The sequence below is a fragment of the Capricornis sumatraensis genome, chromosome 20, assembly GCF_032405125.1.
Source record: "Capricornis sumatraensis isolate serow.1 chromosome 20, serow.2, whole genome shotgun sequence".
Classification (NCBI taxonomy): Eukaryota; Metazoa; Chordata; class Mammalia; order Artiodactyla; family Bovidae; genus Capricornis; species Capricornis sumatraensis.
Window position 1 is genome coordinate 70,499,286 of NC_091088.1, and position 14,019 is coordinate 70,513,304.

A 14,019-nucleotide genomic window follows, 5' to 3' on the forward strand; every position below is an offset into this window, starting at 1 on the left:
TTGATCAAAAAACTGAACAGACACAAAAAAATGCCATGTTATCCCATGCTCATGAGTGAAAATATTGTTAAAATATCTATTCTACCCAAAGCCACACACACGTACAATCACTACCAGTATTTCAGTGACATTTTCCACAGAAACAATTTTAACATTTGCATGGAGCCACAAAGGACCCAGAAGGGCCGAAGTGACCCTGAGAAATGAGAAGAGGCTGGTAGCGTCTTTCCCTTTGACTTCAACCCACATTAAGCAGCTAATGGCACCACAAGACATGTGGAATTGACACAGAAACAGGCAGAGACGAGAGCCCAGAAATAAACCTACAGGCCCATGGTCAGTCAATTCACAAGAGAGAACCTAAGCAAATACACTGGGGAAAGGCCAGTCCTCTCAATAAACAAGGCTGGGGAAAATGGACACCACACACAACACTGGACACCATCCTATACCGCAGACAAAAACTGACTAAAACCCCACAACTTTCCACATCAAACTTTTCCAGTCCTGAGTCCTCTGAAGACAGACACACTCAGCATCAGCCGCACACAGAAACTCTCTCCCCAATTTCCTCACCTACTCCTTCAACGGCACCTCCTCTCTGCAAGTCCTGAGGAGACCAGACTCCCATCAGCCTGAACCAAACCCCACAATGTCCCAAAGCTGAAGCCCCCGCGTGTCCTGAAGAAATAAGACTCCTATCAGCCTGAACTGAACCCCACAATGTCCCAAAGCCAAAGCCCCAGCAGGTCCTGAGGAGACCAGACTCCCATCAGCCTGAACTGAACTCCACAATGTCCCAAAGCCAAAGCCCCAGAGGGTCCTGAGGAGGCCAGACTCCCATCAGTGTGGACTTGACCCCGTGTTGTCCCAAAGGTCCCAGGCTTTCAGCATGGACTCAGCCACGAGTGTTCCAGAAGCCAAAGCCCCAAGCAGGCACGAAGGAGACCAGGCTTCTGTCCACTGCCCGAGGGAGCCAGGTGCACGGGCAGAGGTTCAGTGCCCTGGTGGGTCAGGGAGGGGACCTCTGCGTTCCCTGCCAGCCACTAAACAAGTGCAGACCAAGCTGCCCTCACAGCTGAGTGGGGACCCCACTCCCCTGAGGGCAGTTCTACTAGGTCCATTAAAGTGTGGAAATTCAAACGGAAACAGAGCCAAGGATCCCAAAACTTCTCCAAAATAGTCAAGGAACAATTAATTTATAGACATAAACACAGAAAATCGACATGATCTTGGGTTTAGCACACAAAAAGTCAATCCACAAAAAATATTGTGGGCTTTAAAAAGTAAAGATGTCTACTCCAAAAGACCTTATTCAGGAAATCAAAAGATAAGCCACAACCTGGGAGAAAAATGTTTGCAAAACTTGTGTCTGATAAAGGATTTGGACTCAAAATAGACCTCTTGAACAGAATCTGTAGACTAAAGGCAAAATGGACCTTTCCTAGACAGTGGGATTTATTTTACAGGGTTCTTTCCAGAGTGCAGTAGCTAACAGCACCAAAGCCTGTGCACATGTAATCCGGAAAGAAGCAACGCACAGACCGAGGGCAGACAGTGGGAGCCAGGCTCCTCACTGTGGGGATGGGAAGGGCAGACACACGAGGGGAGAGCCCCTGCCCTCATAATCGCACGCCAGTGGCTACCCAGTGGTTTCGATGGCGCCACCCAGGAGAGCCAGCTTTGCAAGGTTAGCCCTGCTGGACTCGACACCGGGCCCCTTTCCGCAGACAGGATGGGGTGGCTGTTCTCACGGGCCCCACGGTGGGAGAGCTCACGTCTGAAGAAGCCAGGGCTTGATCTTTCCCAGGTCCTCATTCTCCCCACATGCCCACCCACGTGACTGCTGTCTGTGCTGGTCTATATGGGACTGTGGTGATCTCCTAAAATGAGGGTTATTTTATTCATGGATAATGGGCTGAATTGTGGCCCCAAAAGCTGAGTCCCCCCAGAACACATAAACAGGGCTGTTATCTGGGGAAAACATCTCTGTAGGTGTAGTTAAGGATCTCAAGGTGAGGTCACCTCCGGTTGGGATGGCCCTCAATCCAACTGACCAGTTCCTTATGAGACAAATGAGGAAAGACCCAGAGGAGAAGCGATGAGAACACAGGCAGAGATGGAGGGAGGGGCCACCAGCCCACGGACCTCTGGGGCCCCTGAGGCTGGAAAAGGCAGGGAGGACCCTATTCTGGATGGAGGCAGAGATGGAGGGAGGGGCCACCAGCCCACAGACCCCTGGGGCCCCTGAGGCTGGAGAAGGCAGGGAGGACCCCCATCCTGGAACCTCTGGAGGGACCTCAGCCCTGCGCCACCTTGGTCTCAGGTGTCTGGTCTCTAAGACCGGGGGAGGATGAACTCCTGTTGCTTTAAATCTCCCAACACGTGGTCTTCTGTTAGGGAAGCCACAGAGAACTCACACAGGCCCTGCTCTGTAGGGTCCTAGAAGTGTGGGTCTCAGTAAAAGAGGATGGAGGATTACAGAACCCTTGGAGTCAGCATTGGGCTCCCCCAAATCCTGAAGCAGCGTCTGGATGTCAGAATGCTGCACAGGCCTCCCCAGGTTCTTACACCGGTGCACGTGGTGTGATGTCTCAGCCCTGACTGAGGAGGACATTCAGTGTCACCGTTCACGTTGCTAATCAACAACCCACCAGTTACGCAGGTGCAAATCCCTCAGGACGCCTGCTACACGGATGGACAATTCTGAAAGTGGCCAAGGGTGAGGACTGACACACAGCCAGCAGCCCTGCTGCCCTTCCACCCCACTCCCAAGGAGGGTCTGCAGTGGGAAGCTGGGGGACCCCATGGAGGCATCTCTAAGTAAATGCTGGCTGACCCCCAGGCTGGTTGCTCCTGAGCCTCCTCCAGCCTTCCCAGCTAAGACACCTGAATGTGAGCAAAGACCTCAGAAGTGGAGGCAGGGGCCTGGAACCACCCCAGGGGCAGCACACTGGCCGAGGTGGCCGTGCAGGCCAGGCGGGATGGTGCTGACCCCGGGGGCTCTTCTGGAAGTTTCCGTCTTCCTACCTGAGTTACTCCTCTGTGTGTTTTTGCCTCCTCACCTCTGCCCGGGAAGACTTCCAACAGCAGGCGCCAGCAACACAACCTCTTCCTTATCGAGTGGCAGCCTAGCAACTCCTGCAGAAGGCCCAGCAGAGCCCCGCGCAGGGCAGACCCCCTGGAATGCCACGGCCCCTCATTCCCTCTCGCCAGCCCAGCCCCGCGGCCTCTGACGGCAGAGAAGGTGGTGTCTGGTACCGCTGCAGGCGCCCTCCTGCCTTGAAGCAGGGCCTCAAGCAAGCACACCTGGGAAGGGCTGGCCAGCTGGGTCACGCTGCCCGGGTCAGCCGGTCCTCGCCCACCAGGGGCTCAGTTACAGAAAACTGGCCCTGCTGTCCCAGGGCCAAGGACCAGCTGTGTCCTGAAGGTCAGGATGGATGTGGGGCTGCAGCTCTGGTCTGTCTTCTAAGTATTTAACTGGCCTACAAGTGGGAGACAATTTCAAGAAGACCTGTCGTGTGTCCCTGGTGGTCCAGTGGTTATTAATCCGCCTTGCAAAGCATGGGACACGGGTTTGATCTCTGGTGATCCCTGGCCAGGATGATCCCACATGCCTCGGAGAGAGTGAAGCTATGCTCCGGAACCCACACGCTGCAACCGCTGAAGTCAGGCCATCTGGAGCCTGAGATGGCAAGAGAAGTCGCCACGATGCAAAGCCCGCTGACCTCGGTGAGAAGGAGCCCCCATTCCAGACAAGCAGAGAGGAGGCTCGTGTGCAGTGATAAAGACCTACCACAGCCGAAAGTAAAATAAATGAATGAATCTTCAAAAAAGAAAAGGCCTCTCCCCAGGAGAGGAGCCCAGGAGTGAGGGAGAGGAGGGGCGATGTGGCGGCCTGGTGGGCGGAGGCCAGATAACCCCCGTGGGCTGCCCAGGCGAGTCTCAGGTTCTGGACGGCTTCTGCCCAGGTGGCTTCACATCCTGGAAGTGCCTGTTTAAAAGCGCCCCTTGCCCTGGGAGGGCCATGGGGACGGAGCATCTTCTCTTTGTGACCAGCACAGGTTCTGACGAACAGCCCTGGGCAGCGCTGGGGTGAGGTGACAGCCGAGAGACACTGGGCTCCCGAAGCCGCCTGGGCATGTCTAGAGCAAGGCAGCACGGAGGAGGCGATGGCGGCCGCACCGGCTGCTGTTCACTCGCTCAGTCGTGTCCGACTTGCGACCCCCTGGACTGCAGCACGCCAGGCCTCCCTGTCCATCACCATCTCCCAGAGCTTGCTCAAACTCATGTCCACTGATCAGTGATGCCATCCAACCATCTCATCCTCTGTCGTCCCCTTCTCCTCCTGCCTTCAGTCCTTCCCAGCATCAGGGTCTTTTCCAGTGAGTCAGTTCTTCGAATCAGGTGGCCAAAGTACTGGAGCTTCAGCTTCAGCATCAGTCCTTCCAATGAACACCCAGGACTGATCTCCTTTAGGATGGACTGGTTGGATCTCCTTGCAGTCCAGGGGGCTCAAGAGTCTTCTCAGCACCACAGTTTGAAAGCGTCAATTCAGCCTTCCTTGTGGTCCAACTCACATCCGTACATGACTACTGGAACCACAGCTTTGACTAGACCAACCTTGGTCAGCAAATGTCTCTGCTTTTTAATACACTGTCTAGGTTGGTCATAGCTTTTCTTCCAAGGAACAAGCATCTTTTAATTTCACGGCTGCAGTCACCATCCACAGTGATTCTGGAGCCCAAGAAAGCAAAGTCTGTCAGTGTTTCCACTGTTTCCCCATCTATTTGCCATGAAGTGATCGGACCAGATAACATGATCTCAGCTTTCTGAATGCTGAGTTTTAAGCCAGCGTTTTCACTCTCCTCTTGTACCTTCATCAAGAGGCTCTTTACTTCCTCTTCGCTTTCTGCCATAAGGGTGGTGTCATCTGCGTATGAGATAATTTTCTTCCGGCAATCTTGATTCCAGCTGAGTTTCATCCAGCCCAGCATTTTACATGATGTACCCTGCATATTAGTTAAATAAGCTGCCCTGGTACCCATTTTTTACCGTAGCTGCTTGTTTCATAGCACTTTATATCGTGCAATACAAGTTCTTTATCACATGTGTATTTTGCAAATATTTTTTCTTCATTTCTGGCCTGGCTTTTGACTTTCTGGATAAGTGATTTCACCAGTACAATTTTCAGTTTTATAAAGTTTGCTATTTTTTCCCCTTCTCTGTGGATTTTCATGTGATGTGTTAGAAATAAAAGCTTGTGGTCTACATACAAAAGCCACAGCCATGTCGATTTTCTCCTATAATTTTAAAAAGTTTATATTTTGAATTTGCCTTTAGACAACTTGGAGCGTCTTTTGGTTTGAGTTGTAAAGTCTGTTCCTACATTCCTTTTGTGGTTCCCAATTGCACTGTAGTTAGGGTTGCAGAAGTCCTGGCATAATGGCCTCGACCCGTTTATTTCCACAGTGTTGTGCCTTGAGCAGGACGGGCAGGAGAGACCTCGGCCCGCTCAGCGGGCCCGCATTCTCCCAGTTGGCCCGCAGAGGGCGACAAGCCGCCTCTCTTCCCGGGGCGGGACCCGTGTGTGCAGGCCAGAGGCTCGGCCCCGGGCTCGGCTGACAGGCATTAGGTCACCTCGGGCCCGGCCGGTGCTTTGGCTTCGGGAAAATGCAGGGCTTTGTCCACGCAGAGGGTGGCTAGGTTTCCTCGGCACCTTCTGGGAGGGACCCCCAGGGAGAGAAAGGTGAGGAAAGTTGGGGTGATGCTGCCTCTGGGGCCTGGGGGAGCCGTCCACAGATGGCGACCTGCCTGCAGACAGTGCCGTGGACATCCCTGAATTCTTGGCCGAGTATTCGGGGGAGCGCAGGCAACGGGGCAAACGGGTTGTTCCAGTGGCTCTTGAGCAGAACTGGGGGACAGGGGGTCAGTCCCCAAAACCTGAGACGCACTCCCAGAATGGCAAGACGTGGTTCTTCCATCTGCCAGACACGAAGGGAGGGCTGGGCCCACTGGGCCACCCTCATTCTCGGCAGCCTTCTAGGAGGCTCACCAGCCTCAGCGCACGCTGTGTGTGAGGCTAGGGCGGGTCAGGTTGTGCCACAGGGAGACACAGTGGGGGGGAGGTTCCCCCAGCTTCCTCGTGACCCCTCCTTTCCTCGAGGGCCGCGGAACATCTCCCCTCCCAGTGACGGAGGGTAGTTCCCCAGGAAAGCTCATTAGAGACTTGGCTCCCACGTGGGGCTGGTCACGTGGTGTCCACCCTCCCCCTCCAAAACGCCAGCCCCCAGAAGGGGAGCCTCGCTCAGCAAGAACCACATGGTGTGCAGTGGTGGTGCAGGGGGCCGCCCCTCAGGGCACGGAGCTTTAGGTCACGAGGAGGGTGGCTTTCCAGCTCTCCTCAACCCTGCCACCACCCCTCTTGGGCAATTCACAAAAGCCAGAGTCTGCATCAGCACCAACCAGCCCAAAGTGAGCAGCGAGGCCCACACCAGCCCGGACGCTCCCATCGGACGCGAGCTGACCTCCACAAGCCAGCAGAAGTCCTCTCCGGGCAAGTCATTTACTTCTTGCGTCACGTTTATTCCCAGGCCTTATGTCCTCTTGAGCTTACTGTGAGATGGTTTTCTTTCTCTCTGATGCCAATTCGTGTGCAGGAACACAGCTGATCTTTGTGTACTGATTTCTGTTTCCTGCAGCTTCAAATACTGTTGGTGTTTTTCGGTAGTTGCACATGGAAAACTGCAATCAGAACACCACTGTTTCTAGAGCAGCCGGCTCATCCCGAACACCAAGAGGTGCCATGCCCTTCGAGCCTACCCCACCCTGCAGTGGTACACCGCGGATCACTTTGGGGGAGTGGCCTGGGTGGCGCTTGGCCTCCGAAGCAAGTTTTGACGTCTTCTCTAATTTCTGGCTCTTCGTTGACATGGTTATTTTGAAAAGAAATGTACGTAACTTCCGAACTCTAGAAAATTGTCGACAGCAGTAGAATGGGCTCCCATTTGCCATCTCACCCAGAATTCAGCCCTGTTTTACACAGAGCAGAAACCCTCTGCCAGGGAAGTGGCACATGACCTCCAAGTGAGGACACTATTTTGGTTTCTACGTTATAATCCAATCCACAGGGCCATGTCCCCTTCCACCAGCTGCCCCAACTCTAGAGAAACGTCTTCCCATTCTGATCCGTGTTTCTTTCTCTGGGACCATAAACAGATCCTTTTCCTCCTTGTCACCACCTCGATGGACTGAAAGTGCGCCTGATGAGCAGGCTCTGGATGGCCCTTTCTTGCGGTAACAGGGGTCAGTGCTTCACTCGTTGTTTGTGACTAAACGGACCTCGCACTTACCATCTGAGCCATTTTATGCACGCAGTCCAGTGGCATCAGCCACACACACACTGTTGCATAAGCATCCTCAGCATCCACGTCCAGAGCTTTTCCATTCTCACTGGTGAAACGCTAACTCTGAACACGAACCCCCTCAGTCTACTTTGTGCCTTTGAACTGCACTTCTCTGGACGCCTCCTACACGTGGAAGCTTCCCATGGTTGTCCTCTTGTGACAGGGCCATTTCACTGATCATGCCGTTGAGGCGCGTCTGTGCTGGAGCAAGCATCAGCACTGCCTTACTTGTGAAGGCTGAATGGCACCCCTCTGTGTGTAGCCCACACATGGTCCGTCCACTCATCCATCCAGGGACACTCAGGTGGCTTCCACCGCTTGGTATTGTTCACGGTGCTCAGAATGTGGACGTGTGCCCACATCTGTTCCAGGCCTTGCTTTCAATCTTTTGGGTATGATTCTCTCTGACCAGGTGTTTTAAAACTTTTAAAAGAACATTGGACAGACTTCCCAAATATCAGATTCTATTTAAAGTTCTTCTGAACTCCAGCTGACTTTGGGGTGCTTCAAAGGGCCCTGGAGCATCTCAAAGAGAGACCCTAAACTAATTAGGCTCATTTGGAGGGTCACACTGCATGGGGAACACTGTCCAAACTCGCTGTTGCTTGTGTCGGAAGGAATCCTGAGGCTCTCCCCAGTTTTATTACAGCCACCACACAGGGGAAAGGATTCAGGGCGTCTCCTGCTGTCTAGTCTCTCACCTCACACAATGTCCAAGAAATCTAAAGACCGTCTTCATTTCCTGGCCCTCGGGTCTTGAGCCCCGTGCTGCCTTCCACAGTGCCCAACTCCACTTTCTCCAGGGGTTCCTCCCTGCATCAGCGGAACGCCTTTCACTCAGTCTCCCAGGCTGGCTGCTGCCCAGAAGCCCCTGTTATAATCTCTATAGATGCTCAGTTGCGAGGAATACGCCCCAGGGTAGGGAAACTTGCTGTTGGCTCTACCTACCCTTTATACACAGCAGAGCCTCCCTCCTCAGGCAGAGTCCTGGCAATGCCCTGGCAGTGTGCAAACGTCCCTCTCCCCACCCACTGGGGACCCGAGAAAGGCCTGGGCCAACCAGAAACGTCTGGTTAGGCAACGGGAGAGTAGAGGATGCTCAAAATCCCACTGGGGGGACTTCCCAGGTGGCCCGGCGGTTAAGAGTCCACCAGCCAATGCAGAAGACGCAGGTTCGCCCTCTGGTGCCAGAAGGTTCCACGCACTGCGGAGCAATAAGCCAGTGCGCCTCAACTGCAGAAGCCCACGTACCTCAGTGCCTGTGCCCCCGAAAGAGAAGGTGCTACAAAGAGAAGCCCTCACACCACAGCCAAGGAGAAGCCTTTGCTCTCTGCAACTACAGAAAAACCCTCACACAGCAACAAAGGCCAAGCGCAACCAAAAATAAATAACATTTTAAAACCCATTAGGTTCAAAGGGAATTCGGATGATGCTCTGACCCCTTCAGGTTAAAGCCTCCTGGTAAACGTTTCCCGGACCCTAGATTCCATTTCTAGGAAAGTCCAGCTGAAGGTTGTTCAATATGGGAGGATCCCCTTCTAAGCCAGAAGAAACACCTCTGGAGTGTATCCTTAAGAACTGAAAGTTCTTAAAAATAGTTGGGCTAAGAAAGGAAACACTTAAAGTTTATTGTAACACTGCCTGTCCTTTATGGAAGCTGGAAGGATGGAGAGGAAATAGCCTGAAAATGGGTCTCTAAATTACAGTGCTGCTGCTGCTGCTGCTGGTAAGTCGCTTCAGTCATGACCGACTCTGTGCGACCCCATAGACGGCAGCCCACCAGGCTCTGCCGTCCCTGGGATTCTCCAGGCAAGAACACTGGAGTGGGTTGCCATTTCCTTCTCCAATGCATGAAAGTGAAAAGTGAAAGTGAAGTCGCTCAGTCGTGTCCGACTCTTAGCGACCCCATGGACTGCAGCCCACCAGGCTCCTCTGTCCATGGGATTTTAAATTACAATATCACCTTGCAGCTGGGTCTTTACCATCACAAGAGGAGAAAACGGACCTAGGTTCCCTATGTTCAAGTCTTCAAGATCCTTTCCCTATGTGGCTTTTGTAATTGGAGGCCTGGGGAATCAGAAAGTACTCCTGACATCTAAGGTGATTCCCTTCTAAGCTCCCCAACCTCAATGGGGAAACCAGCCTGCCCTGCTCCTCAGGAGCCAGCAGCCTTTCCAGAGCCACCTAGTCCTCTGGACCCCTCTGACTGACCCCAAATCCCACTTCCCTGAAACCTTTCACACCCTCTGTTACCCCAGAGGGCGAGCCAGTCCCTCCGTAGTCGGGGAGCCTCCTCTCGCCCAGGATGAGGGAGAGGGACAAATGGCGAAGGACAATCAGAGTGTCCGCGCCCTTCACTCTAACCGGCGGAGCCCAATGTGGAGACCAAGCCAATCTTCTCAGGGACCTAGGAAGTCTGCTGAAAGGTTTCAGGCCTGACTCCGGCCTCTGATTTCACCTGCTGCACCCAAGGAGAGCAAAGCTCCCAGACCGCAGCACGGGTGCACACTGACCGGCATGCCAGGGCCTCCGTGCAACACCCACTTCTGCCAGCTGTCAGGCAGACGGGGAATAGGAGACGCACACAGAGCCGGGAGCAGTAAACGCGCGGGGCCCTGTGCCTTCCCTCGTGGCCGATGCGAGGGCCGCGCTGCCACTGAGGAGGGGGGAGCCACGGCGGACCTGAAGCTGTCACCCAGGGAGGCGGGAGCGCCCAGTTCTCCAGCATCGCATCGCAGGACCAGCATCCCTGAGCCTCTCAGGCAGACCCCGCTCCTCCCAGGAAAATGCACGGCCACGTCTTCGAAGGTCAGGCCATCCTGCTACGACGGTGACAGGCAAAACCACAAAAGCCACACTCCCACGGAGCCACAATCCACTCCCCCCCTCCCCTCCAACACTGAGCCCACGCTCCTCCCACACTCCTCAACACGGAGGAAAACCAGGCCTGGTGCCCCTGTCTCCTCGCTGGGTAAAGCCCTCGGCAGCAGGAGGCATGTCGGCTCTGGGTGGAGAGAGAAGTGCGACTTCCAGAGGACAGCCCTGCCGTGTGGCCGGCCATGTAACCCGCAGGGCAGAGCAGCAGACGTGCACCGGGCCCTGCGCCCAGGGCCACCGCCACCCCCGCGCCTGCCCACTGGTGCCTCAGTTCCCTCCTGGCACTGGTGTTTCAGTCACTTGCCCGTAACCCCACTGGTGACAGTGCCGTTCCCTCACCATGTGGCCAGACACGTGACACCTGGCGGTGGCTGGATGCAACCACCAGCCCTTCGCTGATCCCACACTAACACGTGGGAGACGGCACACAAGGCCACCAGCAGCTGCACTCCGGAGGGTGATCAACCACCGGCTCTGGGGCGCAGTGTCTGTGGGACCAGGAGGGTTGGATGCCCCACTTCCCGGAGGATGTGACTGGCTTGCTTAAATGACTCTGCATGTTTGTAGGGATCTGAAACTCACTACCAACAGATAAGCAGGACTGTGCCCGTTCCCTCTGATGAAAAGGGTGGTAAGGTTAGGAGATATCACCTGTGGGAAGAGTGCAGACGGAAATGCTCTACAGCCACTCGACGGCATCCTTGCTTCAGCAGATCAGGGCACCATGTCTATTGGCCTTAATTTGAAATCTTGCAACTTGACAGACAGCAGGCAGAATATCACTAACAAATTCCACAGGAGCCGGGATGGAAACAGACTTCCCGCGGTTCCCCTCAGTGATGGCAGCCTCAAGTCACTCTGCGTGCTGTCGCGGAGAGCCGCGTGTGATCTCAGATACCCACAGTCCTGCTTTTCCTGTACTTGCTGTGCCGTCAGAAAATTACAACCTTCCTCCGTTCACCCAACTGTCATCCAAAGCCTGGCGACCCGGGTCTGGTGACTTCCACAAAGAACTGCACTTGCCCCTGATTACACGCACTCGGCTGAATGAAACACCCGAGACTCCGGCAAAATCCTCACAAAATCTTGGTGAGTCCACACAACAGTGAATTCCAAGTTTCAGCCTGAGTCTGTCTTTAAATAATCCCCTGGACAGAGGAGCCTGGCGGGCTACAGTCCACGGGGTCGCCAAGAGTCGGACACGACCGAGCGACTTCACTTTCACACACGCGTAATGTATGCTGACACAATTAGTCAGTCCTCATCTTTTCAGAGATTCAGTATTTGTAAACTTGCCTACTTGCCAAAACTGTGGAAACCCCTCAAGTTAATGCTTACATGTTCACATTCATTCACAGACATTTCATTGTTTAGTCGCTCAGCTGTCTGACTCTGTGCAACCCCGTGAACTGTAGCCCACCAAGCGCCTCTGTCCACGGGATTTCCCAGGCCAGGCTCCTCTGTCTGTGGGATTTCCCAGGAAACAATACTGGAGTGGGCTGCCGTTTCCTTTTCCAGGGGATCTTCCTGATCCAAGATCGAACCCGCATCACTTGCATCGCTGGCAAATTCGTACCAGTCAGCCACAGGGGAGGCGCCCCACAGACGCACAGACACAGCGTCACCCAGGGATGCTCTGCCTTCTCATTGCAGCTCTCATACTGGGGATAAGCATTCTTCCCATGATGCCTTTGGTACTCCATTTATGCTTTTTCTTGGTGATTTTGTGGTCCAAACAGGCCTCCAAACCTGGTGCCTATGTGCCCCCTGGTGTTCCTAAGCACAGAGAATGCACCTTAAAGAAAATGCGTAATGGGTTAGCATCGTTCAGTCATGAACCACTGTTGTTGGCCATGAATTCAATGCTAACAAATCAACAGTATATAGTGAATGAGTTGCTTAAAAAAAAAAACACAGGAAAACAATGTCATTTACTGACTAGTGGACAACAATCTGTGACGAGAGGCTCTCAGGAAGTCAATCCTGTTACCCCCTAGAACAATGCTTGCGCATCTGTTGACTCAGTGAATCACAGACAGAAGATGGCTGTTGTGAATGGCAACTAACTGTACTTCAGTAAAGCTGTTTTGCTTTTTAAACAAACTCTTAAACTTTGTGGCTCCCTAGTTTACTCTGCTTTGCTGTTACACGGATGCTCTTGAAGTTGCCCGTGTCTGCTGTAGCATCACAGTCGACAGGATATGGTGCAGCGCCTTCTCTGCATCTCTGTCTCTTCTCAGGCTGCCACAACAAAATCCCTGACTAGGTGGCTTCAAGGATGTACGTTCTCATATTTCTAGAGGCTGGAAGTCTAAGGCCAAGGTGCCATCAGGATTGCTGTGTCATGAAATGGCCTTTCCTCTGTTCAAAACTACAGAGAACAAGCAAGCCCCTTCTGGGGTCTGGTCTTCTTATAAGGACACAGTCACACTAGGAGGCCATTCTCATGACCGCATTTGTCTTAATCATCCATCTCCTTGTAGGCGACAGCTAAAAGGTTCCATTGGGTGTTAGTGCTTGAACGTACAAATTTTGACGGGCACAATTCAGTCTATAACAGACTGACCAATATTATATAATGGTCTTTATTCCTTGTGAACATTCTGGTACTTTGGCAAGCTAGGGTTAAAGGTAAAGGACTTCTATTCACTAAGCTCGAAGGTCTTACTCTAATGTGAACTTTCTGGTGATTAATGAGGTTAGAGCTCTGGCTAAAAGACTTCTCATATTCTACACCCATAAGGCCTTTCTCCAGTGTGACCTCTTCGATGCTTAATGAGGTTAGAACTGTCACTGAAGGCTCTGACACTCACTACACTCATAAGGCCTTTCTCCAGTGTGAATTCTCCAGTGCTGAAACAGTGTCAAGCTATGGCTAAATGAGTTCCCACATTGCCCACAATCATAAGGCTTTGCCCCAGTGTGAACTCTATAGTGTGAAATGAGGTAAGATTTGCACCTAAAGGACTTTCCATATTGACTACATTCAAATGGCCTTTCTCCAGTGCGAACTTTCTGATGTTTAAAGAGGTTGAACGAGCTGGTACACATTCATCACATGAGACCTTAAACAAGTGTGAACTCTGTGGTGCTGGAGCAGGTGGCTGAAGGAGATAAAGAATTTCACATTCACTGCACTCATAAGGCCTTTCTTCAGTGTGAACTCCTCACGGTATAACGCTATGAGAGCTGTGGCTAAGATTTCCGACATTCAGTGCATTCATAAGGCCTTATTCTAGTAAGAATTCTCTGGTGAGTAATGAGGTCAGACTTATAGCTAAAGATTTTCCCACATTCACTGCAACCATATGGCTTTTAACCAGGGGGAACTTTCTGATGCCTGCTGCTGCTGCTGCTGCTGCTGCTAAGTCGCTTCAGTCATGTCCGACTCTGTGCGACCCCATAGACGGCAGCCCATCAGGCTCCCAGTGATAGCTAAACAATTTTCTACATTCATCACACTCATGAGGTCTTACTCCAGTGTGAACTTTCTGGGGTTGAAAGAGGCCAGAGCTTTGTCTAAAGGATTTTCCATACTTCCCCCACACACAAGGCTTTTCTCTAGTGTGAACTCTCAAATACTCCCTGAAGATACAGTATTTTTACCGCACCTGTAACATTTTTCCCTCGTCCTCACGAGGTGAGGACCCACGACTCTCTGGTGCTGAACAAGCGTGTGCTTGGGGCTCCAGGCTTTCATGCTCTCCAGGCAGTGACTTTTTACAGTGTGGAAGGC